At 33.9% G+C, this 19,877-nt stretch overlaps 1 protein-coding gene across 1 annotated transcript in view; it reads left to right on the top strand.

Annotated features, from left to right (window-relative positions):
- The first annotated feature begins 952 nt into the window (after window positions 1–952).
- Window positions 953–19,877, top strand: part of LOC134846061 (CCR4-NOT transcription complex subunit 2-like) — a 421,605-nt gene continuing 402,680 nt past the window's right edge. Inside the window, exon 1 of the mRNA XM_063863247.1 lies at window positions 953–956. The gene's annotated coding sequence lies outside the window, so the exon portion shown is untranslated. The remainder of the gene's footprint in view (window positions 957–19,877) is intronic.

Below are 19,877 nucleotides of genomic sequence, written 5' to 3'. Positions count from 1 at the left end.
ATCAGACCCCCCCTGTAAAACGACCAAGAACATTGCACACAATTGTTTGGATCCCTGAAGATAGTTGTACCACGTTTCAAGTGGCAAAAATACACGCTAGAATAATAAAATTTCACCAGTAATGTTTTATTGAATCAATTTCTTATGAAGATGTAAACCTTGATCAAATCATAAAAATTAAACCTAGATCAAATCAGAAAAACTCCATTTTTTTTCACCCTCAACACCTTAGATAAGAAATAAGACAACGTCATTTCAACAGCACTCCGTGATATTTACGCTTATGAACCAAATATTTACGCTTACTTTAACAAATTTAAACACTTTTCACTAACCTTTCTTTTCCTCACACCCAAAGAACGTGATTTGCACTGTACACACGACGTCATTTTACGAACTAAACAAACACATACGTACACTTACTACCAGTTTATCCAACACCACTACACTCTTAATACATCAACACGAAATCGTCACCATAGATATCAAAACATCAACTATAAAAACACCTCCCCGTTTTTTTTTTAATTTCACCTATTGTAACAAAGACACTAACCTACAAGGCATCCTCCAAAGTTTCGATCCTATCACCCAGATGTATATATTCTGTCCCCTTACTAAACTCCTCAACGTAGACGAAGCCCGACCACTAATCGTCCCTCACGACTTCTTCCAGCCCGTTGAGATCCCTATCCTAGAATTCGTACACAACATTCGCTATAATCATAAACTACATAACCTTATTCAAAACAACTGTATGAACTCACTCTAACCTAGCACTGAAGAACACAACATCCTTAAAGCACTCGAATTGCTTTGGCCACTTCTTCAGACTAAATGTATCATCCATTTGTTCCACGACGTTTTCGCCCATGGATTCTTCACCGACAATTACGTAATATGAAATAAATACTTTACTAACAAATTCGACGAAAAACTAACCATTCTTATTAAATGTTTTCTTTTTTTTCATGGGCCCTAATCATCAATCATCTACAAAACAAAAAAGCAAAAAAAAAGCTTAAAATAGATTCATAAATTTCATTAACCAATTTCGATAATTGAAGCAGTAAAATTCTCCCGTACAGAGCAATAAATTGATTTATAATTTTTATCCATGCAGTTAATATTCTTACAAATGAAAATATATTAATAATTTAAAACCCCAAATCAGGCAGTAAACTTCATAAATTCAAAGTAATAAATTAATAAAAATTGTTCATAAATTGCAAAAGCAGTACTAACGTTTTCAAAGACGCTTCTTTCTATTCTCTTGCCTAAATATTCTATCCAAATTTGCATTGCTCGCCCACAAAAAAAATTGTTTAAAATAATGAGTTTGAGTTTCAACTTTCACTGATAACAACTCTAACAAATTTAACACGTTTCAAATTTTCCTTTAACCCGGTTGGAGAGGAATTATTTAATAATCCAAACTAACCAACGCAAACTTACTAAATACCATAAACCACAACCTAACAGCACGACTAAGAAAAGAAAACCCACGGTACCCAAACTGGATTAGCACCAGCTTAGAACTGGATAAATTATTCTCTTAAAAACTACTTTTAAGTCTGAACACAAAAGAACAAAACATCAAAATGTCAAAAGACAATCCAAAACAAACAGTTTGATTTTTGAGAAAAAGACACAACTAGGACAACAAAAGAAAAAACCAGTAATAAAAAAGGCACGAAAAAATTGAACTAAAACAGGACCCTCCAAAAAAGAGCATGAGTTTATACCCTCACTCCTGACTTAACCCACCAGAAAGGACGTCCTGAGCATGCTCTATAGCCGTCCCCATCCACCGTGCTACATCCACGCTTTATGACACCCGCGACCCTAATTTTGACGAGAGTTACTCAATTGTGAGTAGCTCTGAAAAATAACCGAACTAAATAATAATGCTTTTGCAATAAAAACTAATACAATATCATGACTAAAAACAAGGTTAACAAAAATTTATTTATGTAAATAATACAATGCAGTATATAGATAATATACAGCCCAAAGACGAGCAACAAGGAACTTGACAACCCAATCACACTCCAACTACGGAATGGCGAGACACACCTGACATGCTACCTACAGTTACTACACCCAACGGATTTAGAGTACGACTTGGCATCGCAGCAAAGGAAACCAATTGCAACCAACAAATGGTCATCTAGATGTTCAAGTATACGTATAGATCCAAGTCACCAGGCACTGCATCCAAAGTCAAACTACATGCCACTCCCGAACGAGATTGGACCATTGCTATTCTCTAAAATCAACCAGATCAACACATATCACAACCGATCAGAAATCATAATACAATCTCCCGAAACTATCGTGACAACACCTCTTCTTTCAAACCAGAAAAAATGAATATGCTCGCAACCTCTAAAGAAAAACACCATCATCCATCCTTCACTACACTAAAACATTAAAAAACTAAAATTCTCTAAACCCCGGATGGGTGGAACCAGATCTAAACTAGTATTTATCATTGGTTATTTTTATGATCCCTATTTATCCCTATAATTCTTATTTATTTTATAAAAATATTATTTATCCCTATAAAATATTGAATACTAACCAATCATACTCCATCAAACTAACAACCCACTAATTTGTAAGTATTGAAACTACTTGTAGTTTCAACACCAGAACAATTTGATTTAAACTTAGATTGCAGTTGTTATCATACTGGAACTAACTCGCGTAAACCGGTGTACACTAGATCTATTGAGACTAGGAGATATAAGAGTACGATTAAGATTGGTATTAGACTAAGAACTTGCACGAATCTATCCGGCCGAAAATACGATAGCGTGACGAGCAGACGGTGTACCTCATTTGAAATTGCTCTATGAGTATAGTAACCAATACATACCTCACGATGTGCTGAATAAATAACTTCACGCATAAAATTTCATTTATGGGTAAAGAAAAAAATGTTGATGGAGAAAGTCACCCGATACAACTCAACCCAACACAAAGCATCACACTCCTGTATTCTAAATGGTTTCGTTCCCAAGTCTAGCAGATTTTTCGAAGCCTATATTGATTGAGCACTAGTATCATTATAATCGAGCGTCAAAAGTTCATGACATATGACAAGGTAGTTTGAAACCAGAGCAACTTCATATTTAATTAGAAAATGTGTACGATTTCAAGCGGTGATTGTCGAAACGTTTGCCTACGCATTGCAACCAAAGATGCACAGGAACCAACCGAAAAGTAATCATTTGGCAAAGGAAGCATCAGGACATAACCTTTTGACTCCGAAAACAACCAACGAATCCGATCACCTCAAAACCAATCTCAGAAAAAACCTCCCCAATTTGATCAGTCAAAACGATTGCAGCATCAACAGTGACGAAATCAGTAGCAAACACGGTGCGCCGTCAGAAGGTTTGCAAAATGCAAAATGAAGGGTGATTACGTACCTGTATTGGCTTAATTGCTGGTATTGATTGTGAAAATATGTGCGATAAGAAAAAAACCCTAATAGTTAAGCAGTAGAGAAAGAATATGATGTGATAAAATTTCGGTGGTATTATTAAGACATTTTATTATATGCAAGAATTGCAAAGTAGCACTGAACAACTTTTACTTAAAAACGCTATGCTTTAAAAGCAAGCAGTAATAGGCAGAGATAGGATACATTGGGACCAAATAACAAATGAGCACTTAGCCTGAATTTAATTCTTTTTAATATATCTACACACGCGTTTTTTTTGTACGGCCAGGTTTACGAATATTTATTTTGCATTTCCAACCAATGGAGTAAATGAACTAAGTTTGCAGATGATGCTGGGTAAATGTTTTTTGGCTGGAGTATTTATTCTACTTGAACACTAAAAAGACATTTCAAGCACATTTTTCAAAATCGTTTTCGGGCACTTGGACGTTTCATGGAGACCTCTGCCGAAAGCTTAGTACAACAGAAAGCTTAGTACACAGCATATTTGCATTTTAATTACCTATTTTTCCGCAGTTTTTTCGGGTAGTATGATTATGAAATCCGATTTTACATCGAACCATTTTTTTTACATACGAGAAGTTAGCGAACCTAATGTTTTAGTATGAATTTAGTTTTTCCGAGCTAACTCGCAAATAAAAGTTCTCTTTTGGCATTTTTTCACGATCTGCATTATTGAAAATACCATTACATCTGTTTTCTGCTTTATTTTTGGTTAGTGATTGCCGTTAGTCCAGCGAGCGTGATGGAAGGACGACAAAGAGAAGGACGTAAGATTTCTAAGCTACTTATAGGATGTTCAATGCCGCAGTTAACACTACATAGCATTGCGAAAATATTAGCATCTATAGTAGCCTCATTCGTTGGCTGGTTTTCTCAAATACGCAATGGCCCGTGGCGCTGATGTAAAATTGTGAGAACCCAAATCTCGAGGTTCCAGCTTCGAATCCGACTTATAATAGAAGTTTTGATAATTCGAGACTTATTTCTATCTGTTACTTTTTTCACTTTTAGCTGCTTCTGGCCGTTTTCTGGTTTTTGTTTGGAACGTTTTCATTAAAATTTTATTCGGTTGAAAAGGTTGCTGCATTTTTTATATTGTCATAATACTTCATGTTGCGTGGTTTGTTGGCTAGCTACTCTAAAAGGAACATAGAACATTCGAGTTGCAAATTTTCTTAATGCTTAGGTAGGTTGCCTTAACGACATGTGCCTCTAAATGAATGATTTTTGACTTCCTGCTAGTATTGTATCGACTAGTTCGCAACGCTTTGCTTATGATTTATGGAAAATGCTGCAAAGTTTTGCTGCATGAATGCTAAAAATGGTTGGCTAACAATTTTCCTAGAGGCGTTACTTTTTTAGGTGTCATGGACTCTTTTGGAATCTGTTAATTTAATTAAGTTTCTTCCGGACTCTGGTGTATAGTCCGTAATTAAGTGTTTTCCGGAATTGTTATATCAATTAACAATTAGATATTTTGACAAATGACAAAACTAAATTTTTCCTGGCACATAAAATTTTCGGAAAAATAGTTAGAAAAATGCAGTCCTCAACTCAGCTCAAAAGTGTGATTTATCTGGTTACACAAAGCAATTGTAATTACATCACTTTATCAGTGCAAAGTTCAAGCAGACAACCTTCACTTAATTCTCGTCAAAGTCTGAACTTTGCTCAGAACTTTGATATATACGAAGAATTTAATTTGCCTCATGAAGAGAATCGTAAAATACGACTGCTTACTGGCCTTGTTGTCTACTAGGTTGTCTATTTTTACTAGGTAACTATCCATTTTGTTTGCAAATGAGCGAAGTAAATTTTTCTTCTGGTTAACCATGGATATTTTATTTCATCAGTTTATCTAACATCAAATTACTGTTTCACGGACAGTGTCTGAGGGTAGAGTTAACGTATCAGAGACGCATATTTTACCAGATTGAATCTAACAAGGTAAACTCGTCTCGTTGATGGCCACGGACACATTTTGAGGATCGTAAACCCCGCTTAGTTTTAGTGCCCAGCTGATCCATTCTTCTAATTTTCAACTGATCACACAGATTTTTGAAAACTATCTCGAGGAAATTAAAGTAAAATAAATCTCTTGTTGCGATTAGTGTTTTATCCATTTTTCCAGAGCCAGTAAAAAAGATAGCGAAACTCTACAAATGAAGGAAACTATTCCACCGGCGAAGCTTAACTCTTACATTTCTTAATTTTCAACATATTTTTTTACATCAATTTATCGGTTTATGAAGAGAAGGCAGAGTTAACTTTCATTAGGTACAATATCTACAACATTGAATTTGAAGTAATATACAAAACTTAAGAAAACTATTCTATGTTTGATTAACCCTTTGATAAAACTGGTCCTTTACATACCACCAGCGACACGATTTGACGATCGTAAGTTCCATTTATATTCAGAGTCCAGCTCATCGAGTCTTCTAATCGTGGCCAGATCTAACTGATTTGTTAATATTCTCTCGAAGAAATTAAAGTACAGCAACTCAGGTCCAATATTTTGAGGTCTTCGCAGAAGAGCCGGCACAAATGATCGAAAATCGTTTCCTCGGATAATCAAAACTTTGAGATGTTTTATTTTTCGAAGAATGTCAATGGTTATTTTCCATAGGTTCTCAAAGTTGATCACAATGGATTGTTCTTTTTCAATTTTAAGTATCCTCAGCGCCGATAAGTCTGAAGAACTGAAGAAGTTATTCAACAGTTGCGCATTAAATGCATCATAAAAATACAAAGTTCTTCCAATTTCGAAAGGTTTGGTGTGTAAATACGAGATAGAAAATTTAAGTTGGCTTTGAGAGTTCGCAAGTTTTCCGAATTTTTAAACAGAGGTGTTTCATTTGTTTGTACGTTTTCCAAGAAACTGGAAAGCATAAGGTTTTCTAGGTTAGGAAAATTAGTATTTAGAAGCTTAGTGATTGACGCTGCGTTTCCATGTCGAAATTTCAATTGAAGTGTTTTGATTTGGTCTAAGGTTCGACTATTCGAAGTTGTCGAAGTTGCCAACTCCACTATATTAGACTTGAATGAAACAATTTTTGGCATTTCGTTGAGAATCTTTGTTTTAAACGTGTGTGAACTAGGACAAGTACTCATCACAGCCAGATCCTCGACATTCGGAAACATCTTGACGATTTTATGTACAAAGTCAAATTGATATAACTGCTTCTGAGTGATTGTCAGTTTTTTGACATGATGCGCATATCTACCTTTGATGGTGGCCAGTTCACGGCCAAACATTATACTGATGCTCAAGGCAATTGTTGTAGCCTGAGATGTCCCCTTTTTTCAAAAATATCATCAGTAAATTGAATGACTTTTGGTATTGTATCAGGTGAGGGATAACGTAAAGATAACAAAACAGACTTCAGTTTTACATCAAATAATTTGTAGAATTGGTTGCAAATTAAAAATTTTTGTTGTTCAAAATATTGCTTTAAAGCATCCTGCTGTTTTTCCTGCTGAATGGTGCTATAGCAGTACAATGTCGAGTCAATCAAAAGTTGATCAAAATTCCAGTTAGTTGAGTTTTTAAATGGCTGAGAAAATATTGTTGTTTAAGTTTTTCGCCACTATTTAAAAATCTGGGTAATAAAATGAAATAGGTAAGTTTCAGTGAACAGTTGTTAATAGTGTGGTATAAATGTAAACTTGTTGATCTGAAGGCAAGAACGTATTCAAGTTTGTTGGAATCTAATGAAGAAATAAGAAGCTCGCAAATTTTTTGAATAATTATTTCTGGAAGATAGGGGAAAAATCTGTAGCAATTGCAGTAGACCTATTCATTTCCTAAAGGAAGAGAGCTGCTTGAATCAGGTTGAAGCTTTGAATGTTGTGTCTCCTAAGGTTTTTAGAGAACTCTTGCTTACATTTTTTTTTGCTAAAAGTTTCAAAAAATAAAAAAACTTAGATATTTGAAAGTCTCCTCAAGCAAAGTAAACAACAAAGTGACATTTTTTGCATCTACTAAATCAACTCGGAATGGTTTTGAGGCGAATTAATTCGCACATTTCGTGTTATCTGAATGCAATATATTGCTTGTTTCAAACACTCATAACTTTACAGCATGCTACTAACAGCCAATTAAAAAATGAAAATCTAACCATCTCGATCTGAAATAACTTATCACTTTTTTTTTCGAAAGTCTGAATAATAAAACTTGTTCAATACACAGTGTTCATTAATTAAACAGCTTTAATTTTTTGATATGAAACTGGTATAAACATAACAATTGGCCAACAAAACTACGAGATTGTTATTATACGTAGTTTTGTTTGTTGTTTAGTCACTCAGTTTTTTCTTGTAGAGATGAGTCATGTAAAACGAGTTGTGCAACGAGAAGATTGGTCTGAAGACAGAACGAATTCAAACAAAAACTTTCACCCTGACTCCAGCTCGACAATTTTTTTTTTAATGACAGAAGCCTGGACATTTTTTTAACACGAAAGTTTTGAAATTTAGCTTTGCATCACTTGCAACACAAATTAAATGCCGGTGCTCAGGCTTGAAAATTTTTAGATGTCATAAAACTGAGTTAAATTTTGTTTCTATAATTTTGCAAAAAAAACTGAGTTTTGCAATTTTCATAAAAGAAATAGCAAACCATCAATCCTTTAATGGACGGATAAATTAGAAATTTTCTCATTTCAAAAACTAAATTTAGGGTTAGTACTCATTTCGCGAAAGAAAAAATGGTTAAAATCAAAATAATAAGTAAAAATCATTTTTTTTTTGCCAAAGTTGTTGGCCAAAAAATCTTGATTTTTGAATATATAACGCATGAAGACCTCTCAATTTCTTATTCTCAAAAAATTGTCAAAAAAATCATCTTATCTTTTAAATTAAAAAGTACAAAATCATGTTTTTCGAAAATAAGTTTGAATTCTATTTTTCTGCAGGCAGGTTTAAGGAAATACAACAATACGATTTTTGAAGACAGCCATACTATCTCTGATAATTCCACCTAATTATAAATCCGCCAGTTAAACAGAAAAAAAATTACACGGAGAAGCGATCAGCCAATAATCATGTTTTTCTGAGAAGAAAACCTTCAGTTTGGCAGAGCCCACGTCGATCCATGATTTTACAATGACGGATGCTCGATTTTAGTTGACAAATTGTCAAGTGAAAAAATGAAGCAGTGATTTTGTTAGACGAGTTGTTGCACAGAAAACATCGATGATCCGGCCGCAAAAAATGGATTGCGGAAATCGCTCGATGTAAATCTGGCAACCAGCTACCCCTTCAGTTATCGAGGCAACTTTCATCATTGTGAATTAGAGAGCTGTAACTCAATAAATAAACTTCGGTGTACAAGTTGCTTCGTGAGAAAAAAGTTTGACGAATGTCGCAATAAACTATTGAATAACAGTATTTTTTCTGCGTGATCACTCATTATTTTGAATTGCTGACTAGAAAAATTGATCTGTTCAAGAAAATAATCAACCTCGCAAAAAGGAAAACAGTATGAAAACAAATATTGTCTTTAAGCAATAAATTAACACATGGTTACTGTACAAATATGAAAAAAAAATTGGTTGATGGACAGGTGTATTGAACAGAGTTTTTGGTTTGCTAAAATATTCACCAATTAATAGAATAGGCGGCTTCAACTTGTGAGAAGAATAAAATTGAGACAAAGTTTCAGACAGAAACTTAAAAAATTTGTGGCACGTTCACATTAGTAGGTACATGTGAACAAAAAAACTGACGTTTTAAGCCAGACGGGTATACATAAATTACCGTTTTATGATGTCATAAATTTTTATAACAAGTATCAAAGGGTATTTTCAAAACTTGTTTTTCTAAGAGCGAACTCTCATTTTACAAGCATTTGGTTCGCTGAAACAACTTTTTGAGCAATAGGCATCAAAAATTCGCCAAAATTTGATAATAAATTTCATTGAATTTGATTGATTTTTGTTCACGCATGTTTTTCGTGGTTTATCGAAATTTCAGGGCCTTTTGAGCTGAACGAGCGTCGATATCACTCATTTAAAATAACAAGATAACATGAACTCAAATCCAACTTTTCAAACTCGCTGAAGAGTGAGGATGTAATTCTGGTTCAAAATTTTGCAAGATAAATTGCACCATACAAAGGCTGATAATACTCTAACCAACTTTTATCTTCCCATTTGTTAGTCCCAAATTAGCCAAAAGTTTGTGAAATAAGAAAAAAGTTATTTAAAAACGTGTTTTGCTGTAGAAGCAAGCCTGGATTGCCGTTAACTTGTATCATGACTGGCAAAAAAATAACTTGTAACACTTTGGTTTGATCTTCTCAAAATAATTTAAAAATGTACTCCTGCGAATTGCACTCCTAGTCAAAAAACACTGTTAAGTTTGCAAGATCATGCAAAACTTATGCAAATTGTTTTCACCTTGGAAAATAATAATTTACATGACAACAATTGGACATTGCTAGCAGAACGTCAAGTTGCTTATTTTTCAATGAATTAGGAGTGAGTTCTGACCCTAGTCATTAATTATATCGTGTTCAATGGCCTCAAGAGCTTTTTCTTTAAAAAAAACCCGGACTAGCGAGGAATCAGTGACCATGTCTAAGCTATCGGATGTACGTACGCATGAATCGCTTATAAGTGCTTCCTTCAAGATTGCTTGCTATTTGGGAAACTCGACGAATACTATGTGTTAACTTCCAAAAAAAATGTTTTTTTTTTTTAAATCTATAGTTTTTTACAGAGAAGTGAAATTGCACTGGAGAAATTGCATTGCAATCGAAGTGCACTAAAAGTTCAATAAATCACGAAAAACATGCGAGAACAAAAAACAATTCAATTTAAGGAATTGTAATATCAGAATGTGGCCTATTTTTCCTGTCTATCCCAAAAAAAAACTTCTACGAGCCAAAAAGTTGTGAAATGAGAAAAAGTATATATAAAAACGTGTTTTGCTCTAGTTAATTGCACTTCTAGCCAATAGACAATTTGTATTTGGCAAGATCTTGCAAAACTCATGAATATTGTGTTCATCTTTCAAGATAATGCGAGACTAAATTCATCTTCTGGAGTCTTTTCAAGACAACAATTGGCAGATAAGGCTAGAAGAACGTCAAGTTGGTTTATTTTCAGTGAGAGTAGAGTCACTAGTCACTAAAAATAACGTGTTCAGTGGCCTCAGAAGCATTTTTCAAAATAAACCCAAAAAAGTCAAAAAAAGTTTACGAATCACTGAGCTTGTTCAAGCTAACGGGCTGTACGTACGCATTAATCGCTGATAGATGCTTGCTTCAAGATTGATTACTATTTCGGCCTCTGCACGAAATCTATGTGTTGACTTTCAAAAAAATTGTTGTTTTTTGTACTCTATGGTTTTTTTTAAGACAGAGGTGAAGTTGCACTTCGCATAAACAAGCAAAAATATGACCGATAACGCTTCTGGGAAAAACTGAATGGATAACACTTTCAGTCTACAAAATTTCTTATGGGATGCACGCCAAATATGAATCTATATAACTGCTAAGTGTTGCAGGCCAATTATAACGCATTAGCAGTACCAGTCATTTTGAACAATAATGCCTCAATTTTTACAGCGGATGCAATTTAACTAGTATACGAAAAAGTTAATTAAAAACATCCGACCCTGTCCAGGCTCGAATATCTTATTGTGTTTCGGGTCTCTCTCCCTAACTCTACGCTACAGATCCATGATGTCTTGAATTTTATTTGTAATACAAAAGTTTTAATATCCTTCAAATTGTTAAAACTGGCTGTACATGTCATCTTGTTATTGATCAACTTCAACCTTTTTAAAGTGAACGCTAATATTCGCGACTTAGGTGGGAAAAAAGATATTTCATACTATCACACAAGCTTTGCTTGTGTATTCAATGTTTATCTTGCAAGAAAAATCTTGGCTAGTGACGAAAGCGCAAAGGCGTAAAGCGTAAACGGTAAAACTCAATCTGTTTAGGAGAAATTCCCTATTTGGTTTTGATACCCACATGAACACTCTAAAGCAGACTGTCAATCTTATAAAACTTGCAAAACGAGGAGTCCATTCTGAAAGGAAGGTCGTTTTCATTCCAAATCTTTAGTTGTTTCCTATAACATTTTCGTTGATTGTCCCAAATATCCACTTAAATGGCCATCTATGTATTTTTACGGTTTTTTCTCTGAGTAAAATTTTGAAATCCTTGTTCGGGAATTTTTGATATTTTTTGAAATTTTTTCAGACCAAAAACTAATTGCTAGTTCCTTTTTTTCGTGGGCGCTTATTTTAGCGAGGTAAATTACTTTATCTGTTTGCCTAAAATTGCCTTATGACTTTTATTCATTAGTTTTTTTTTTGATTTTTCTTCTCTGGTTTTTATTGTGATGGTTAATAGTTGTGCTCAAAGTTTCCTCGATTGTTTCTAATTCCATTGTGCAGTTTTGTTTTATAGTTTCATTTGACTTTCTTATAATCTTAATTAGCCTAATTTTTAAAAAGTGAGAGTTCTGGAGAATTATTTTTTTTTTCATGAAATATTAGACTTATCCTAAAAAAAAGGCCCAAAATTATAAAAAAAAAAAAATCGCCCATCTTCTTTTCAAATTGTCAAAATAGTTTGCTATCTTTGTTTTTCTTTTCAAGATTTTTGATATTTCTCGAAGGATTTTTGATGTCTTCCAAGATTCTTTGGCAAAAACTTGCCAAAACAGCCAAGATTTTCTTCAAGATTTTTAAAATATATCAAAGACTGTTGGACTTGGGATGGCTTGAAACATGGGTATCTCCGCGAAACCTAATTACGTTAACTTCATTAACTTCAACTGAAAATTATTTTTTTAAATAAAAGTTTGTTATTTCGAATGATGTATATCTAGCTAGATAAACAGTGGCCAGCAACAACAAAAAAATTGTTGTTTCTTGTACTCTATGGTTTTTCTTAAGACAGAGGTGAAGTTGCACTTCGCATAAGCAAGCAAAAATGTGACCGATAACGCTTCTGGGAAAAACTGAATGAATAACACTTTCAGTCTACAAAATTTCTTAAGGGATGCACGCCAAATATGAATCTATATAACTGCTACTCAATCTACAGCTATCTATCTACTGCTACTCAATAAAACTGCTACTCAATCTATATACTGATAAAACTCAATCTGCTTAGGAGAAATTCACTATTTGGTTTTGACACCCACATGAACACTCTAAAGCAGACTGTCAATCTTATAAAACTTGCAAAACGAGGAGTCCATTCTGAAAGAAAGGTCGTTTTCATTCCAAATCTTTAGTTGTTTCCTATAACATTTTCGTTGATTGTCCCAAAAATCCACTTAACTGGCCATCTATGTATTTTTACGGTTTTTTCTCTGAGTAAAATTTTGAAATCCTTGTTCGGGAATTTTTGATATTTTTTGAAATTTTTTCAGACCAAAAACTGATTGCTAGTTCCTTTTTTTCGTGGGCGCTTATTTTAGCGAGGTAAATTACTTTATCTGTTTGCCTAAAATTGCCTTATGACTTTTATTCATTAGTTTTTTTTTGATTTTTCTTCTCTGGTTTTTATTGCGATGGTTAATAGTTGTGCTCAAAGTTTCCTCGATTGTTTATAATTCCATTGTGCAGTTTTGTTTTATAGTTTCATTTGACTTTCTTATAATCTTAATTAGCCTAATTCTTAAAAAGTGAGAGTTCTGGAGAATTATTTTTTTTTTCATGAAATATTAGATTTATTCTCATAAAATCGCCCATCTTCTTTTCAAATTGTCAAAACAGTTTGCTATCTTTGTTTTTATCTTCAAGATTTTTTGTTATTTCTTAAAGGATCTTTGATGTCTTCCAAGATTCTTGGGCAGGAACTTGTCAAAACAGCCAAGATTTTCTCCTAGATTTAACCAGGATTCTTCAAGATTTTTAAACTATAACAGAGACTGTTGGACTTGGGATGGCTTGACACATGGGTATCTCCACGAAACCTAATATCGTTAACTTAAACTGAAAATTATTTTTTTTATAAAATTCATCTTCTGGAGTCTTTTCAAGACAACAATTGGCAGATAAGGCTAGAAGAACGTCAAGTTGGTTTATTTTCAGTGAGAGTAGAGTCACTAGTCACTAAAAATAACGTGTTCAGTGGCCTCAGAAGCATTTTTCAAAATAAACCCAAAAAAGTCAAAAAAAGTTTACGAATCACTGAGCTTGTTCAAGCTAACGGGCTGTACGTACGCATTAATCGCTGATAGATGCTTGCTTCAAGATTGATTACTATTTCGGCCTCTGCACGAAATCTATGTGTTGACTTCCAAAAAAATTGTTGTTTTTTGTACTCTATGGTTTTTTTTAAGACAGAGGTGAAGTTGCACTTCGCATAAACAAGCAAAAATATGACCGATAACGCTTCTGGGAAAAACTGAATGGATAACACTTTCAGTCTACAAAACTTCTTATGGGATGCACGCCAAATATGAATCTATATAACTGCTAAGTGACGCAGGCTAATTATAACGCATTAGCAGTACCAGTCATTTTGAACAAGAATGCTTCAATTTTTACAGCGGATGCAATTTAACTAGTATACGAAAAAGTTAATTAAAAACATCCGACCCTGTCCAGGCTCGAATATCTTATTGTGTTTCGGGTCTCCCTCCCTATCTCTACGCTACAGAACCATGATGGCTTGAATTTTATTTGTAATACAAAAGTTTTAGTATCCTTAAAATTGTTAAAACTGGCTGTACATATCATCTTGTTATTGATCAACTTCAACCTTTTTTAAAGTGAACGCTAATATTCGCAACTTTGGTGGGAAAAAAAGAGATTTCATACTATCACACAAGCTTTGCTTGTGTATTCAATGTTTATCTTGCAAGAAAAACCTTGGCTAGTGACGAAAACGCCAAGGCGTAAAGCGTAAACGGTAAAACTCAATCTGCTTAGGAGAAATTCCCTATTTGGTTTTGATACCCACATGAACACTCTAAAGCAGACTGTCAATCTTATAAAACTTGCAAAACGAGGAGTCCATTCTGAAAGAAAGGTCGTTTTCATTCCAAATCTTTAGTTGTTTCCTATAACATTTTCGTTGATTGTCCCAAAAATCCACTTAACTGGCCATCTATGTATTTTTACGGTTTTTTCTCTGAGTAAAATTTTGAAATCCTTGTTCGGGAATTTTTGATATTTTTTGAAATTTTTTCAGACCAAAAACTGATTGCTAGTTCCTTTTTTTCGTGGGCGCTTACTTTAGCGAGGTAAATTACTTTATCTGTTTGCCTAAAATTGCCTTATGACTTTTATTCATTAGTTTTTTTTTGATTTTTCTTCTCTGGTTTTTATTGCGATGGTTAATAGTTGTGCTCAAAGTTTCCTCGATTGTTTATAATTCCATTGTGCAGTTTTGTTTTATAGTTTCATTTGACTTTCTTATAATCTTAATTAGCCTAATTCTTAAAAAGTGAGAGTTCTGGAGAATTATTTTTTTTTTCATGAAATATTAGATTTATTCTCATAAATTCGCCCATCTTCTTTTCAAATTGTCAAAACAGTTTGCTATCTTTGTTTTTATCTTCAAGATTTTTTGTTATTTCTTAAAGGATCTTTGATGTCTTCCAAGATTCTTGGGCAGGAACTTGTCAAAACAGCCAAGATTTTCTCCTAGATTTAACCAGGATTCTTCAAGATTTTTAAACTATAACAGAGACTGTTGGACTTGGGATGGCTTGACACATGGGTATCTCCACGAAACCTAATATCGTTAACTTAAACTGAAAATTATTTTTTTTATAAAATTCATCTTCTGGAGTCTTTTCAAGACAACAATTGGCAGATAAGGCTAGAAGAACGTCAAGTTGGTTTATTTTCAGTGAGAGTAGAGTCACTAGTCACTAAAAATAACGTGTTCAGTGGCCTCAGAAGCATTTTTCAAAATAAACCCAAAAAAGTCAAAAAAAGTTTACGAATCACTGAGCTTGTTCAAGCTAACGGGCTGTACGTACGCATTAATCGCTGATAGATGCTTGCTTCAAGATTGATTACTATTTCGGCCTCTGCACGAAATCTATGTGTTGACTTCCAAAAAAATTGTTGTTTTTTGTACTCTATGGTTTTTTTTAAGACAGAGGTGAAGTTGCACTTCGCATAAACAAGCAAAAATATGACCGATAACGCTTCTGGGAAAAACTGAATGGATAACACTTTCAGTCTACAAAATTTCTTATGGGATGCACGCCAAATATGAATCTATATAACTGCTAAGTGACGCAGGCTAATTATAACGCATTAGCAGTACCAGTCATTTTGAACAAGAATGCTTCAATTTTTACAGCGGATGCAATTTAACTAGTATACGAAAAAGTTAATTAAAAACATCCGACCCTGTCCAGGCTCGAATATCTTATTGTGTTTCGGGTCTCCCTCCCTATCTCTACGCTACAGAACCATGATGGCTTGAATTTTATTTGTAATACAAAAGTTTTAGTATCCTTAAAATTGTTAAAACTGGCTGTACATATCATCTTGTTATTGATCAACTTCAACCTTTTTTAAAGTGAACGCTAATATTCGCAACTTTGGTGGGAAAAAAAGAGATTTCATACTATCACACAAGCTTTGCTTGTGTATTCAATGTTTATCTTGCAAGAAAAACCTTGGCTAGTGACGAAAACGCCAAGGCGTAAAGCGTAAACGGTAAAACTCAATCTGCTTAGGAGAAATTCCCTATTTGGTTTTGATACCCACATGAACACTCTAAAGCAGACTGTCAATCTTATAAAACTTGCAAAACGAGGAGTCCATTCTGAAAGGAAGGTCGTTTTCATTCCAAATCTTTAGTTGTTTCCTATAACATTTTCGTTGATTGTCCCAAAAATCCACTTAACTGGCCATCTATGTATTTTTACGGTTTTTTCTCTGAGTAAAATTTTGAAATCCTTGTTCGGGAATTTTTGATATTTTTTGAAATTTTTTCAGACCAAAAACTGATTGCTAGTTCCTTTTTTTCGTGGGCGCTTATTTTAGCGAGGTAAATTACTTTATCTGTTTGCCTAAAATTGCCTTATGACTTTTATTCATTAGTTTTTTTTTGATTTTTCTTCTCTGGTTTTTATTGCGATGGTTAATAGTTGTGCTCAAAGTTTCCTCGATTGTTTATAATTCCATTGTGCAGTTTTGTTTTATAGTTTCATTTGACTTTCTTATAATCTTAATTAGCCTAATTTTTAAAAAGTGAGAGTTCTGAAGAATTATTTTTTTTTTCATGAAATATTAGATTTATCCTAAAAAAAGGGCCCAAAATTATAAAAAAAAAAAAAATCGCCCATCTTCTTTTCAAATTGTCAAAATAGTTTGCTATCTTTGTTTTTCTCTTCAAGATTTTTTGATATTTCTTGAAGGATCTTTGATGTCTTCCAAGATTCTTTGGCAAAATTTTGCCAAAGCAGCCAAGATTTTCTTCTAGGTTTAGCCAGGATTCTTCAAGATAATTAAAATATATCAAAGACTGTTGGACTTGGGATGGCTTGACAAATGGGTATCTCCGCGAAACCTAACTTCATTAACTTCAACTGAAAATTATTTCTTTTTATAAAAAGTTGTTATTTCGAATGATGTATATCTAGCTAGATAAACATTGGCCAGCTACAACAAAAAAATTGTTGTTTTTTGTACTCTATGGTTTTTTAGGACAGAGGTGAAGTTGCACTTCGCATAAACAAGCAAAAATATGACCGATAACGCTTCTGGGAAAAACTGAATGGATAACACTTTCAGTCTACAAAATTCTTTAAGAGATGCGCGCCAATTATGAGTTTATATAACTGCTAATTGACGCAGGCCAATTATAACGCATTAGCAGTACCAGTCATTTTGAACTAACATGCCTCAATTTTTACAGCGGATGCAATTTAAATAGTATACGAAAAAGTTAATTAAAAACATCCGACCCTGTCCAGGCTCGAATATCTTATTGTGTTTCGGGTCTCCCTCCCTAACTCTACGCTACAGATCCATGATGGCTTGAATTTTAAATGTAATACAAAAGTTTTAATATCCTTAAAATTGTTAAAATTGGCTGTACATATCATCTTGTTATTGATCAACTTCAACCTTTTTAAAGTGAACGCTTATATTCCCGACTTAGGTGAAAAAAAAAGAGATTTCATACTATGCTTACTCTATAATTCCCAACAAATGAATGGGTAATACAATAAAAGAAGTATTAAACTTATATCGCATGCTAATAATAATTCAAAGTATTCGTTTTCTAATTAGCCTTGAATATCTCATAGCTCTTTGAAATGCTTCAAGATGAGCTCGAATGCATGTCTAGATCTTTATGCGTAGTCGGGGTGATACAAATTGTCAGTCGTATAAATGTCTTTAATCCTCGATGTCGTTAATAGGATCTCTCTAGTTCCATTTAATCTTGCTAGCAGTTCGTCGTTCTGGTAATTGACCATTTTTGCCCGAAAACTATCCAATCCCATTAATGTGGTCGAAATAGCTCAAAGTTGTCGTTGCTGGTCACTAAGTTGGCGAAGTAGTCTGCCATCTGGATCGAAGTCCGTATGTGTTTATGAAAGGCGTTGACTCCGAATCTTCGAAAAGTGATCCAGAAATTAAGGGAGCGGAATCTTCGGCCTAAATATAAAAAGTTCTCTTGTCGAGGAAAAAAATGGTCGCGTCAAAGCGGCTGAAAATTTGGGATGATAGCGAGAGTATAAAGTTTTTTATTGCTTTTCCTCTGAATCAAAACTATTTCAGAGAGCATTGCTATTAAAAAATGGAAAGTTTCAGTAAATAGAGCTTTTAATTAAAAGAATTTTCAATTTAAGTAAATTTATCTACTAGTGGTCATGCTTATATCAACAACTGATGCGGCCTTACTGTAGCTGATTTTGAACTAATAGTAAAATTTTGAAGATTATCAAAGAAGCAAGTTGGATTCAGAAGTACGATAACTGTGGTTCCTGCAAATCGCAAGAGGAGCTATCAGCAGAAATAGATTTAGGGAGGAAGATTTGACCAAATGCGGACCCAAAGGGTCCCCCACCCTTTGTACTTATTTGAGATATCCATCTTTGGCTGACGGACTCTAAAGCTTTTCAAGGCGCCTTCGCCAAAATATACTTATACTGCGGGGGAAGCGCGTGCCAAAAAAAAGGGCAATTTTTGGTGAACATTTTCAAAAAAGTGCCTAATATTGCCTTTTTGGCCTGTGTTTTCAAAAATTTGCCTGCGACGCAGAAAGTTTGGTTGACATGGGGTCTTTTTAGTGCATTGGGAGAGCTTGGAAAATCAATTTGGATGTCTTAGAAAACAAGGATGAAAAAAATTAAGCTACTAGTGGTCATGCTTAAATCAACAATTGATGCGGCCTTACTATAGCTGATTTTGAACTAATAGTAAAATTTTGCAGATTATCTAAGATGCAAGTTGGATTCAGAAGTACGATAACTGTGGTTCCTGCAAATCGCAAGATGAGCTATCAGCAGGAACGGACTTAGTGATGAAGGTTTGACCAATTGAGGACCCAAACAGTCACCAACTTTGTACTGTTTTGAGGTACCCAATTTTGGCGAACTGACCCTAAACTTTCTTCAAGGCGCCTTCGCAAAAATATACTATATTTGCGGAGGATGCGCGCGCCAAAAAACCGCCATTTTTTTGGTAAATATTTTCCAAAAAGTGCCCAATAATGCCTTTTTCGGCCTGTGTTTTCAAAAATTCGCCTGCCACGCAGAAAGTTTGGTTAACATGGGGCCTCTATAGTGCATTGGGCGGGCTTGGAAAATCAATTTGGATGTCTTAGGGCGACAAAAGAAGGGCGAAAAAACTTTTGAATTTTTTATAGTTTCATTTGATTTTGTAGAAATCATATTTAGCCTACTTTTTAAAAGTGAGAGTTCTGGAGAATGGTTCATTGTTTTTCCATAAGATATTAGATTTTTCCTCAATAAAAAAGCCCAAAAATATATTGAAAAAAAATCGCCCATCTTCTTTTCGAAATGTCAAAACAGTTTGCAATATTTGTTTTTCTCTTCAAGATTTTTCGATATTTCTTGAAGGATCTTTGATGTCTTCCAAGATTCTTTGGCAAGACCTGACCAAAACAGTCAAGATTTTTTTCTAGATTTAACCAGAATTCTTCAAGATTTTTAAAATATATCAAAGACTGTTGGACTTGGGATGGCTTGACACATGGGTATCTCCGCAAAACCTAATTTCGTTAATTTCAACTGAAAATTATTTCTTTTTATAAAAGTTTGTTATTTCGAATGATGTATATCTAGCTAGACAAACATTGACCAGCGACAACAAAAAAATTGTTGTTTCTTGTAGTCTATGGTTTTTTTAAGACAGATGTGAAGCTGCACTTCGCATAAACAAGCAAAAATATGACCGATAACGCTTCTGGGCAAAACTGAATGGATAACAC

Source organism: Symsagittifera roscoffensis, chromosome 5, assembly GCF_963678635.1.
Source record: "Symsagittifera roscoffensis chromosome 5, txSymRosc1.1, whole genome shotgun sequence".
NCBI lineage: Eukaryota > Metazoa > Xenacoelomorpha > Acoela > Convolutidae > Symsagittifera > Symsagittifera roscoffensis.
Note: the sequence above shows the minus strand (reverse complement) of the source record. Positions and strands in the feature narration are given on the sequence as shown.